This window comes from Globicephala melas, chromosome 1 (genome assembly GCF_963455315.2).
Source record: "Globicephala melas chromosome 1, mGloMel1.2, whole genome shotgun sequence".
NCBI lineage: Eukaryota > Metazoa > Chordata > Mammalia > Artiodactyla > Delphinidae > Globicephala > Globicephala melas.
This window is the reverse complement of record NC_083314.1, coordinates 67,368,204-67,382,135: the sequence shown is the minus strand read 5'-3', so window position 1 is coordinate 67,382,135 and position 13,932 is coordinate 67,368,204. Positions and strand designations below refer to the sequence as shown.

Here is a 13,932-nt window from a genome sequence, read left to right as displayed (position 1 = left end):
TGAAGAGGGGGATAAGCTTTCCAAGGGCTTCATTTCATTTCCAAACCCAAATAGCTCGCAGTTGACCTTGAAACTATGGAAGATATTTTTCCCTTCAAGATGATAGAGAAAAGACAAAGTCGTGACAGAGTTCTGAATGGGAACCATCACATTCATGGGAAGCAGCTCTGTTTTTAATACACCCTGGGGAGAAAACAGGGAAAGTTATGAGCTGAGCTAAGGAGACATAAGTGAATGCGAATCTGACCCTCGTTCAACTCTAGGCAATTCAGCTCAGAAAGGAAACATGTTATCTGAAGTCAGATGTTTGCCCTTTTTATAGGAGTTGCCTATTGTTTATCTCTACACTCTTTAACTGGTATTGCCCGGGTATTTCTTAGGCTCTGAAACAAGGCTCCATATCTAAATCTATGTGATCATCCAAGCGTAGCAAGGTCTTCCCACTACTCCACCACACTTCATTTTTCATGTAGCAAAAGGATCAAGCAGAAATTCCAGAGGGGAGAGACACCGCCCAGGCCTCCCTCATTCTGCCTCTTTCAGGCTGATAAGCCCCTGTCGTAAATTTTGCCACGACTGGAGGCTTCAACCTGTTGCCATCAATATGCTTTTCTCTTGGCGAGACACCAGCTCAATCCCCCGAGATAAATCCATTATTTGCAGAGTCCTAGAGGCTTGTAAGAGGCAGGTGAAGGAGTAAGAAAAGCCCCTCCGTATCAGGGCAAATCATCCTCCTTTGCTGTTTGCAGCCCTCAAGCTAACGTCTCATCCTGGCTATGCTCCTGTCTGGGTCTCAGCTTCAGTCCTGCCCCAGAATGATGCGGTATTTTCCAGTCCACCACTTCACCCTCCCCCACCCTCTCTTCCCAACTGTTGTCAAAGCAACAAGCTAATTCACTGGGAAGTTCAATGAGGGGAGATGGTGAGGTGGGAGGGATGGGCTGGGAGGCAAATGCACTGAGATTAGAAAAGCACTTGGTCCTCGGGGAAGGAACACATGGAGGATGCTGGGCTGTATCCCCACAGCACATGCTCCCACTTGGGCTGTTAGACCAAGGACAGAGCTCTAGAATTCATTCTCGTTGGCCTCTGAAGTTCCTCAGGCTTGCAGCGTGAGGAGAGAAGGATGCTAGACTCTCAGGTTGGTTTCCACAACACCAGTTTGCATGCTGCACGCTACTCTCCACATTCAGCCAAAAATATGTATTGGCTCCAAAGACCTTGACCCAGCCTGTTCTGGTTGTGTCCTCTCCTCCATTCTTCCTACTAGGAATAGGAAAGGAAGCTGCCTGATCCCTGAGGCCGCTAAGGCGTAGCATGGAACCTCGGGGCTCCTGAGCTTAATCCCGGCTCGTTCCAATTCCAACCATTTTCCCCAAACAAATCACTCTTTTCTGGTCATGTCAGCAGCTACTTTTGCATGATTGAGTGGATCAGCCATACAGATGAGACAGCTTGGCTGTTGGTGCTGCCAAAAGAAAAACCCCAATCGATCTGGTGTTTTTCATCTTATTGACAACAGTTTAATTCAGTCAAGCTGCATCTCATCTTGGGCAAGTTTCCGACCTTGGAAGAAGGGGAATCTCAGGGTTGCCTACCTCAGCTGGAAACTGGGTCTCAAGGCTGTGTTGATGAGTGTGTCTGTAGCAAAGTTGGGGGAAACAATCCATTTCAATGTTGCACCAGTCATCCCCAAACTTTAGAGGGGGGTTAACATCAAACAGCCATTTGGTTCTGTCTGGACTCTTCCCCCATATGCATAATTTTTGAGAATCCAATGAAGATAGAATTTCTTTTTAAATATTTAAAGTTAATTTTAGATTATTTTATTTTGAGATTGTTGTGTGAGTTTCACAGTATCTTTGTGTTCCCCTAGACACTTAGGGTTGCTCCCCAAAACCAACTGAGGAATCAAGTCTCTGCCCCACAGGTCAAGGACTGACCTTACCAACGCTAAGAAGGACAGCTAAGTTGTCCATAATTCAGGGCTGTCTCTAGGGCAACATTTATGATACATGTAAATAGGGCTTTGAACATACCTCCATTCGACCCTATCCCAGCAACTCCAGCCTATAGCTGCTCCTCAGGGAAGCCTGCACTAGAAAGATTCATGGGGTTCTCATGGAAAGAAGGGCTGGAGAGAGAAATCCCCCCCATTTTTCCATGACAACATGTCTCCTGAGAATAACGGCTAACATTTATTGAGCTTTTATTATGTGTCAGGTACTATTCTAAGTATAGACACTAATTTAAACTTTATAACAACTTTCTGAAGGTGGTACTATAATTATGTCCATTTTACAGATGGGGAAACTAAAGCACAGAGAGATCGAGCAATTTGCCCAGAGCCACACAGCTAATAAGTGGTAGTGCCAGGATTCTAGCAAAGGAAGTCTGACTCCAGAGTTCATGCTCTTTGCCTCTACAAACCAGAAATTCTCAAACCTGAGCATGAAGAATCATCTAGAGGTCCTATGAAAACACAGACTGCTGGGCCACACTCCCAGAGTTTCTGATTAAGTAGTTCTGTGTGGAGCCAAAGGACTTACATTTCTTGCACATTCTCAGATGATAGTGATGGTGTCGGACCACACATTGAGAATCATGGGTCTAGAGAAAACTCTTGGTAGAACCTTCTCTTCTTCCCCACATACTCCTCCAATCCAGAAAAAAATGCTAAATGAAAGCATTAATTATACTGAGTAACCTCATGAGATCAATCAATCAGCCAGCCTTTTGGGAAGCCTCGACAATTCCTTAGCACTGAGGGGCTTCCAAGAGCAGAATCATAGCTCTTTCGCTGGATCTCCACTTGGCCACCGACTGGAAATGTAGCCTGTGGGAAATCACCAGCCAGATCTGGATCCTCTTCTTTTTTTCTATTTATACTCACTCTTTTATTCATAACACATTGTTTCTAAGCAAATGAGTATCATTAAACAAAACATAAATAGCATCCATTTGTTAAAACTCCCTTTGTAGATATTGGTAAAGTTATTATATCTCCCCAAGTTAATTTTTAAGTGCATCCTGTTCACTTCAGGGTCACTTCAGGAATATGTACAACCACAGAATACACATACATAGGTGATGAAAATCAGAGCAAAGATGAAATAAAAACCAAGCAATTCTGTAAGACACAGAATCTTACTTCTACCTTACTTTTATCTTATTCTGTAAGATAAAAGAATCCTTTCCTTTTTGGGGTAAAGACCAGACACAGAAATGCAAACCATAAGACAAAGTCAAAGAAGGAAACACAATAGGCTCTGAGATATACAGTTTCCAAGAAGTTCTTCAACATACTGAGATCTAAAAGATATTTCTGTCATTAAAAAGGGATCCAGCATGATATGGCCCACAATGTTCTCCATAACATCTCCATGTTAAATACAAAAATGTTTCCTAGAGCATTTCTTGGGGGAGTCCTCAAAGGATCCTTCAGGCTTCACTGTTCTACAAAATATGGATGCTACAGGGTTTCACATGTCAAGGCAAATGCCTTGTCCACAGTACGTTTGCAATAAATACTTGAAGAATAAAAACACTCTTAGCAGTTTAGCTCTTCACTATTTATACTTTGAAATAGATACATAAAGAGAGAGTACTACAACTGCACTTCTTTCTAAATACCCTGTAATTCTGATACTTCTGCCACTGCCCTTCCATCCAACTTGCTAAGTTGCATTTAATTTTCTAACACTTGAAGACTGCTATTAGATCATTATGGTGAAAGTCACTGCACATTTTCTTTTAAAAAAAAAAGTCCAGTTTTTCTTAAAAGATTTATCATTATGCACTCCCATCAAATAATCCACTAATTATTCTTGGTCTGTAGATCTCCATTCTGACATTTTTCACTACCATTTGTAGCAGAATGAAAACGCCTCAGACCAAGAGTCAGAAGGCTGACATTCCAATCCTGTCCCCATAGCTCAGTAACTGTGTGGCCTTCCTTCTCTCAGACTTGGTTTTCTCATTTGTTAAATGGGAGAAGGAAAACTCACCACATATTAAATACTCTCATTTAAGATAGCTAGTGGGAAGCAGCCGCATAGCACAGGGAGATCAACTCAGTGCTCTGTGACCACCTAGAGGGGTGGGATAGGGAGGGTGGGAGGGAGAGGCAAGAGGGAGGAGATATAGAGATATATGTATATGTATAGCTGATTCACTTTGTTATACAGCAAAAACTAACACACCATTGTAAAGCAATTATACTCCAGTAAAGATGTTAAAAAAATAATAAATAAATAAATAAACACTCATTTATTAAGAAAGAAATAGAAAAACCTCTAAGGGACAAATGTTACCTCTTATAATTACGAATTAAAATTACAATAATGGTCCCACCTAATGGTCATTGACTTGTTTTCCTCCAGTGTGGAATAACGGGTGTGTAATCCCTACCATAGCCACTGGGGCTGAAGGGATAGACTCATACCAAGGGGCAGTGGGAAGACAGCAGTGCTTCAGCACAGCACAGCCAAGGTTGCCCAGATCCAGAGGGTGAATTCAACAGACACGTCTACACCAATCATTGGAGCACAGAGGCCTGGTGCATAGCAGAGCCAAGGTACCAAATAAAGAAAAACAAAAAAAACAGTGTTGGATGGAGAACGAGGGATATGAGAAGAAAAACTGTGAGTTAAAACGGGAAAACAGGAGAAAGTCTGAAAAGAATTCTGGTGGTGGAAAGCCAATCTCCACAGCTGGACTTTAAAGACTTCACACATTCTATTTGCTGGGGGCAGCCGATCTGTCTAAAAGGACAGGAGCCAATCACACGGATACTCTTACCGATTTTATCTTACAATTAGTGGCATATGTTTGCAAGCCTGCCATGAAACAGGGAAGACCTAATTGGCCAGCCCAGGTTTCAAACTTGGACTCACCAAGCTAGCCTCCTCACTGAGGCCCTCAATCTCAGGGTAAAGACGCTAGCATCCTGCAAGGTATTTGTTACTAGTAATAGTTAATGTGCTAAAGTTTGCAAATGTCTTGTCTATTCATATGCATGCTTTATCTATGATATAAATTAGAACAAAGCTGAGTCTCTCCCTACAATAACCCTTCTCTCACGCACTGGTATTCCAATGTGTTTCTTGAGTTAAAAGGAAGAATGGGTTAACAGCCAGTGATCTGACGATTGCCCATAAGAGTGTGTAGCATCTGACATTAGGGAACATCATCAGTCAACTGGGGGAAATGGCTGGAAACCACTGTTCAAGCCAGGTGAGATGAGTAGCCTCATGGAGATAACATAAGAGCTGACATGGAGTAGCTGTTGAAGGCCTGTATTTCAAAGAATCTGGGGAGAGTACCAAGACCCCAGGGCTCTATGTTCACAATGGCTAAGAGTAGCATCAAACTGATTATTAGATGGTCTTCCACAACCCTGGGCTAATGAGCCATCTTAATGCTGGTCATAAGGCTTCCTCCCTAAAAGAGCTCAAATTCATAATTTGGCTTCACTCATTTAGATTCTTTTTAATAACAGTTGTAGTCAGATGTTGATTCTAGAATAGAAAGGTGTTCAATCCAATTCTTCCTTTTAAAATGATTCATTTGCAATTTATGTATTACTAACTTGTGGTAGTCAGCCTCCAAGATGACTCTCAGTGATCCCACATCCTGGTATTCACCCCCTTGTGTAGCCCTTTCCTACGTGGCATCAGGGTTGGTCAGTGTGGCCACTAAAATAAGGCATAATTGATAATGTGTGACTTCCTACACTAGGTCATAAAGAACACTGCTGCTTCTGCCTTACTCTCTTGGATGCTTGTTCTGAGAGGGGCTAGCTGCCATGCTGTGAGGACACTCAAGCAGATCTATGGAGAATTCCACTGGGAGGGATTGAGGCACCAACTTTCCAGCCACGTGAGTGTGCCATCTTGGAAGCAGACTTGCCAGCCCTAGTCAAGCCTTCAGATGACTGCAGACTCAGCTGACATCTTGACTGCAGTCTCATGAGAGTCCCTGAGCCAGAACCACTCACCTAATCCATTTACAGAAACCGTGTAGGGTAATAAATATTTATTGTTATTTTAAGCCATTAAGTTTGGGAATAATTTGCCATATAGCAATAGACAACAAATATATAACTGATGTGCTCATTACAAATTACTTTTTATCATTCATTCAAACCACATACTCAAATATCTTTATTTTCCAAAACTTTAAAAAAATTTGATAAAGACTTGTTGCTAATTCCCCATAATTGGCCCGAATGAGTTTCAAGTTTTACTGTACTTATGCGAGTCTGTTTCTTACTTTGACCAATTGATAATATTACTTATTTGGGATTAGAGTCTTTTCTCCATTTTGGCCCCTCATCTAAGGAGGAGGGATAAATTAGGAGTTTGGGCTTAACATATACACACTACTATATATAAAATAGATAACTAATAAGGACCTGCTGTATACCACAGGGAACTGTACTTAATATTTTGTAATAACCTATAAAGGAAACTAATCTGAAAAAAATATATATATATAAAAAATGAAATGTCATCTAAAATCTGGTCTATTATATGTTTGTATGTATTTTATGATGATATCTAGGCTATTTGGGTCATGAATTAACATTATTTGTGCTGATTTTAAAAGCTACAGAGTCTCACCAAAAGAATTGATCTTATCAGAAGAGCTTATTTGCCTCCCAAGAATTGGGCAAAATTTTTTATGGTACCAAGAGTGAATGGGCAGCATAGGTAAACTCTGAGGATCTTTGCCACCTCTAAAGTACATCAAAAGGTTTCAGAATTATTCTTCTTGTTTAGCAAAAATCAAGAGACAGAAAACCTAAAACCCAGACAATTCTATCCCACCACAAGAAAGGTGTGAACCAGAAGCGATTTCAAAAGAGAAGTGTCCTGCTTAGGACAATGCATCATCCTGAAAGTCTACAGACTCCATTTCCTAGGGCTTCATGATTTAGTTGGATGTGTACATTCTGAGAACATCAGGCACAGAAACATCTGGGAATCGACAGAAGAAACATATTCCAAAGTCAATATAAACTCTGTTTAGATTGTTGCCATCCTGAATTATATGTTCCCCTTTAATTAGTGCAAATAATCAAAAGCTAGCAGTATTTACAAAAGTCTTAGCTATGATTTATTTTCCTCAAGAAAGAATTACACCCACCAACTGCAAATTGGGAAATAAAAGAAATCAGACTCTAATCAAGACTGTAACCTAAAGGCCTCAGAAAAATAGGCCATCCAGAGCATATTTCCCAGATATTCCAGCATAGTTTTTTTCCCCAAATACTTCTAGTGTCCCGTATTACCTGATGAGAATTTCTTTGCTTTTCATCCCTGTACCTCCAGGAAGACTTCCTGATACCCTGACTGTGTGAAGGACCCCTCCTCTCTGTACCCCTTCCATTCAGTAAGAAGGCTCTATTCCTGTTTAACTAGTTTTTAGCCCGCACTGCCTAGCACAGAGCCTGGCACACAATAGTAACAAGTAATATGTATTGACTAAAGTGTACACTGGACCCATGATTTTCATAACATTTTGCTCTTCCTCGTATTGTGTTTATTAGACAATTCTTTTTGATTTATTAGACAAATCTTTTTGATTTATTTTCTCTGCCAACCCCCCTTTATAGCTCTTATTCTAAAAGTCTATGTTTCACTTCAGTTGTTTGGATCAACTAAAGGCAAAAAACAGGACCAAAATCTCCACATTTCCACTTAGGCTATGAGAATACTACAGCCAAAAAAAAAAAAAAAAAAAAAAACACTACCATGTAACTTTATTCCCACTAGGACAGTGATAAGCAAAAAATAGAAAGTAACGAGAGTTGGTGAGGATATGGACAAATTAGTACTCTATGACTGGTGAGAATGTAAAATGGCTCAGCCACTATGGAAAACAATTTGGTGATTCCTCAAAAAATTAAACATAAAAGTACTGTATGACACATCAATTCCTGCCCTGCCTACTTACCCAAAAGCATTGAAGACAGGTGTTCAAATAAAAACTCATACCAAGTGCAGCACTATTCACAATAACCAAAAAGTGGAAAAAATCCAAATGTCCATTAACTAGTGAATGAATAGATATACAAAATGTGGTATTTCCATACAGTGGAATACTATTTGGCCATAAAAAGGAGTGAAGTAGTGATATGTGCCACAGCGTGGACAAGCCTTAAAAACACTATGCTAAAAAGCAGAAGCCAGTCACAATAGACAACATGTCATATGATTCCATTTATATGAAATGTCCAGAACAGGCAAACCTATAGAAACAGAAAGTAGATTAGTGGTTGCTTAGGGCTGGGAAAGATGGAAGGATAGGTGGATGATATAAAGGGTAAGGGGGGATCTCTTTGTGGTTATGAAAATGTTCTAAAATTGACTAGTGATGGTTGCACATATCTGTGAAAAGCCATTACATTGCACACTTTAAATGTATGGTATGTGATATACCTTAACTAAGCTGTTTTTTTTTTTAAAAAAAAAAAACAACTATATGTAGCCTGAGGGAATTCACTGAGAGGTTGCAGTTGCTCGGTATCCTATCTGGGGTGGTTATTACAAGACTTTATCATGTGTTATGATCCATAAAACTTTATACTCCAAAAGGTGAATTTCAGTGCATGTAAATTCAAGAGAAAACAACCACATGCTTAGTTGGAATTATAAGCTAGGATCCATGGTTAACTTCAGTTGAGCCTGGTGCAGCTAATTAAAACTTCCTGTATATGTGCAAACAGAACACTCAGATCCTAAGAGCCAAGTCTGAACCAAGTTCCTTGGGCTACATTCAGCAGTTGAAATCCAAACAAGTACAAAGTCACTTCTGAGAGATTATCACCCATGTAGTCCTGTCTCCACTTCATGATTAAAGCAGAGCTGTTGATTCCGTGGTCCAAGGTTTCCTTCCAGGTCCCAGAACAAACCCTGGGATTGCTCTGAGTTCTCCTTTTCACATGTACCAGATTCTGAATTTGGGCCCAAAATGTAGAGGGGCAGGTGGGATGGGAGGAACTAAACCAGGTCACTATTAACATCTCATGTGTGCTAAGGATGCCTCAAATCCTAATCATCAAAATACCTGCTGAGCCTTTTTATAATCCCAGCCATCAGCTCCAGTCCCCTGTGACTCTGCCCGGAGACTGATAAACTCTATGGTAGGGACCACATGAACTTACCTGAATGTGCCAGACTACACTGCACCCAGAGGCATGAAGTCTCCTGAGAACATGGACCACCTTTAACAACTGGGATTAGATGTAGCAGCATATAATGGAAAGCCCCAAATAACTGAGACTTAAACACAAAAAAAGTTATCCTCCCATGTAAAAGAGGTCTGTGGGGATGCAGACTAGGATTGATATGAAATCAACCGGAGCTAGGATTCCTTCCCACTTCCTGCTCCATCATTCTCAGTGTGTGGCTTCCACACTTATGGTCCAGGATGACCACTGAAGCTCCAGATACCACATTCAAATTCCAGGCAGCAGGAAAGAGAAAAGCAAGAAGGATAAAAATGGGCACCACTCCCAGCTGAATCAGCTATCTTTAAATAGCCCTCCTGGAGATCCATGCAAAGGTTACAGTTGGATATCAATGACTAGAGTGTGGTCACAGGCTACACATAGGTGCAAGGAAAGCTAGGAAGTGTTTTTAACTGGGCACATTGCTGCTCTCAGTGATACATTTCTGTTGGTTGGGAAGAAGAAGGAATGAATGCTGGGAAGACCACCTGCAGTGTCAGCTACACCACCTGGTAATTGTCTGGAGCACCTTGCACCATCCCTGGGAGGAGTTCATTAAAGGCTGTTGGTTTCACCTGATTGTCGGCAGCCAGGAGGTCTGATCTAGAAGTGGCTTTACTTTCTGCTTGCACCAACAGGCTTTCTCTAGTCTGCTCCATGGTACGGGGCAAAGCAAATAGGCATGATCCTTCTACTTTTTGTGAATTAAGAATTGGTCAGAAACATTGATATTTTCTCTTGGAAACCACAGCTACATGTGAAAATGAAAGAAAGTCATTTCAATTTTCTAAACCACCAAGACTTCTCAGTTGGATTAGAAATGAAAACTCAATGTGTCATTCTCTGACCTCAGACTCACCCGATGATTCTTCCACCCACAGAGTCACACAGACTGATGGAAAGCAGTTTCATCTGATGGGGTATGGAGTCGAGGGTATAGGTACCTGATGCACGGATTCTCTCCTAAAGGAAAGTCCTGCATACATATTCCCTCAGGAGCAGAAAGATAGATTCATGGACGAGCTCCTCTTGTCCAGTCTTTGTAAAAACTCCTTCCCTATAAAGCAAGGAAAATGAGATGCAAAATTAGTTAATTGACCAGTCTACTTCGAAAGGCAAGGCTAGGACTAAAATTTGGATCTCAGCTCCCAGTGCAGTGCTCAAATCAATACAACCCAAGATATTATTTTTTAAAAATCTACCATTGAGAACCGAATGCTTGATATTCTAAATATCTTGAATTGCTGTCTACACTGACCTAGTTATCCAGATAAGAGTCTGATTCTTGATTTCACCTTTCCCAAACTGTGTCTTGCCTTGGTCTCTTATGAAGTCATCAGTTTAATTCAATCATTGGTTACTGAAAGCTTACTCAGTGATCAGCAATCTGTTATGAGGGGGATACTAAAGGATCATAAGATACGGCCTTATAAAATTATTGTATTGGTAAGACACATGAATTAATGAGGCTAATTTTTAAATAAACACACCAAAGACTATATCTATGTGAGTGGTACCTCACCTTAGCAAGCATTTAGCGCAACAATGGTGTCATTGCTCAAAATGACAATAGGTGAACCAAATTCTTTTCAGTAGGTGGACCAAATAGTACTAAACATCCATAATGGCCATTGGGTATTTTTGCTTGGAGAGTGCAAGTTATTTTCTAAGAAAAGCCAAAGTGATTCAGAGCCAAGTCTGGGAAAGTAGGTGGATGATCAATTTCTGTTTCTGGTGACATTCTATCGGCCCAAGGTGGCCTTCCTCCAGACCTCTTTTTCCATGATAGAATCATCCTTGTGTGTTTAGGCCAGGGGTTATGAAAATTCAGCATGCAGGGGCTTCCCTGGTGGTGCGGTGGTTGAGAATCTGCCTGCCAATGCAGGGGACACGGGTTCGAGCCTCGGTCTGGGAAGATCCCACATGCCGTGGAGCAACTAGGCCCGTGAGCCACAACTACTGAGCCTGCGCGTCCAGAGCCTGTGCTCTGCAACAGGAGAGGCCACGACAGTGAGAGGCACGTGCACTGCGATGAAGAGTGGCCCCCGCTCACCGCAACTAGAGAAAGCCCTCGCACAGAAACGAAGACCCAACACAGCCAAAAAATTAATTAATTAATCAATTAGTTAATTTTTAAAAATCCAGCATGCATCAGAATCACCTGAAGAGCTGGTTAGACCATAGATTGCTGGGCCCCAGTTTCTGATTCTTCACGTGTGCGTGAGGCCTAAGAATTTACATTTCTTTTTTTTTTTTTTTTTGCAGTATGCGGGCCTCTCACTGTTGTGGCCTCTCCCGTTGCGGAGCACAGGCTCCGGACGCGCAGGCTCAGCGGCCATGGCTCACGGGCCCAGCCACTCTGCAGCATGTACGATCTTCCCGGACCGGGGCACGAGCCCGTGTCCCCTGCATCGGCAGGCGGACTCTCAACCACTGCGCCACCAGGGAAGCCCAGAATTTACATTTCTAATAGGCTCCCAAGTGATGCTGATGTTGCTGGCCCAGAAACATTGGAGAACCACTGCTTTAAGACAGTTATTTTAAATTTCCCATTATATAGCTACACTTTATCTGATATAAATCATCCTTGCTCTCAGGGAACTCCTTTGCTGCCCCTCATGCTACGTCATGGGTACTTTGAGGCCTTGCACATCCCAGGGATGCAACTAGACATGTGCCCATGGTTCCTACCAAGAATTTATATCACCTTTCACCCAGAGCAACAGAGGATGGAGCTAATATCTGTGACTGAAAGGGCTCACAAGCATTTCTATGATTAGAACTTGATCCTTGCCTAGCAACCAAGAAAGTCATCGAGGGTTAGAACTAGAAGGGATGTTAATAACATTTAGTCTAATTCCTTCCATCCCGAATCCTCTCATTTTAGAGCTGAGGAAACCAGGGCCTAGAGATGCTAAGTGAAGTGTTCAAAGTCACCCAATAAGTAACAGAACAGTTACATGGGATCCATGAGAAAGTATCACAGTCCCCTTCCACCTAGAGAAGACAGGATTATATCTCACACAATCAGGACCAAATGCAACTGAGGGAGGTCTAATGTGATGTGTACATCCCCCAGAGAACAAGTAGTGCAAACCAGACTGCGTATTTCTACCCTTTCCATCTTAGTAACGGGGACTGGAAACATCACTATTTACACCCTCTGTGGTAAAACATTCCTTATACTTAAGCCATAACAGTTTGCTCCATGGTCACTGCTAAACCCGAATGTGTAGGAGATGGCAGGGGGAGGTGAAGTGAAGGTCAGCTAGAATACTCCCACATTTTTAGTGTAAACTTTCACTGTGTTTACATGTCAGCAGAGAAATGGTCAAGAAACCACAAATACTTGGTCTGGCTGATCCCCAATAGTGCTTTAAGCATCAATGCAAAGTCAGCATCAGGTCTCGACCTCTTTTCAATCTGGAAGCAATTGATGGAAAGGCACCGCTGTTTTAGAAGTTACATGCAAGGAAAAGGCTGCCATGGAGGGTAATGGGGGTGCAGGGTGGGAAGAAAGGCTGGAAAGTGCAGGGAGGACAGAACCTGGGGAAGCCTGGTTTCTGTTTTGTTGTCTGCCTACTCTGGAATTGGCCGAGTTTCTAATGATGGATTAGGGCTGCAAACCTCAGCCATCTGGCTCCAATGCCCCGTTCCATTCACTCTTCCTCACAGTACCCTCCCCCCCATTCCATGCCCCTGGAAAAATACATAACCCCCCAGAAGGAACTATTAACATTCCCTTTTTCGTCGCCATCAAGCTTTGCCCCTTTCCACCCTTAGAAACTTGCCTTCTCTAGAAAAATATCTCTGGCTAAACTGCCTACCTGCCATCCCTGAGCAAACTTTTAGGCATAATTTCTTACAGTGGGTTGAGTGATTCTCGAACATGAGCATTTTATCTTCTCCTGATTTTAGTGATTAAAGCAGTTCTTTTATTTCTTTAGTAGGCTTTGGCTTATGTTTCCCTCATCACTTTCCCAGTTCTTCCAGATCCTCTGCTAAACGCACGAGGTGATGATTGTTTAGGTACCAGGAAAAAGCAGGCAGATCAGTACTCCTGAACTGCCCCTACATGTTAGGGCTGTGATGGTCTCAGAATGCTGCTTTGTTACAGGCTGGGAGAGCTTGAAAAGATCAGTCTGGGAAAGGTCTGGAGAGGTGCCTTAAAGAACCCACCAGGGCAGGTGTGCGTGGTTGCTATGGTTACCAGGCAGCTTTGGAGGACTATCCACCTCCTCCTGACAAGGCAATCTTTCTCTGCGAAGCACAAAGAGAAGACGCTCAGGGGCTCAAACCCAATTCACCCCAAGAGCTGGGAGAGCAATGACAGTCACATCAGTCCACCTGTCACATGCCAACAGCCAAGTTAGGGGTCACCAGTGCTGTGAGGGGAACACACGTGGAAAGCTGCTTTATGAATATTTGTTCAGATAGAATGAGATTAGACAGTGAAGTCAGAGCCAATGTTCCCTGCACTCTCTGAGTTTTGTTCTGTTTTGCTGGGTTTCTGTTTTCTCTCGAACCGGAACTAACATCACATCTGTCTGTATGGTTCTCGTGTACCTGGCAGCCAAGCAATTGGACAAACACAGCGCTGGGGCAGTGGGGAAATAATTGGGCTGGGACCCAGTCAGGACGGTCTCCTCTTTCTACGTGAGCCTCAGACTGTGGTTTTCCAGGCTCCAGATGGTGAT

General features: G+C 42.3%; 1 protein-coding gene across 1 annotated transcript in view; it reads right to left on the bottom strand.

The window, feature by feature from the left end:
• RXRG (retinoid X receptor gamma) overlaps positions 1 to 10,142 on the bottom strand; it is a 103,057-nt gene extending 92,915 nt beyond the window's left edge. Inside the window, exon 1 of the mRNA XM_060286201.1 lies at positions 10,095 to 10,142. The gene's annotated coding sequence lies outside the window, so the exon portion shown is untranslated. The remainder of the gene's footprint in view (positions 1 to 10,094) is intronic.
• Between the last annotated feature and the right edge of the window lie 3,790 nt (positions 10,143 to 13,932).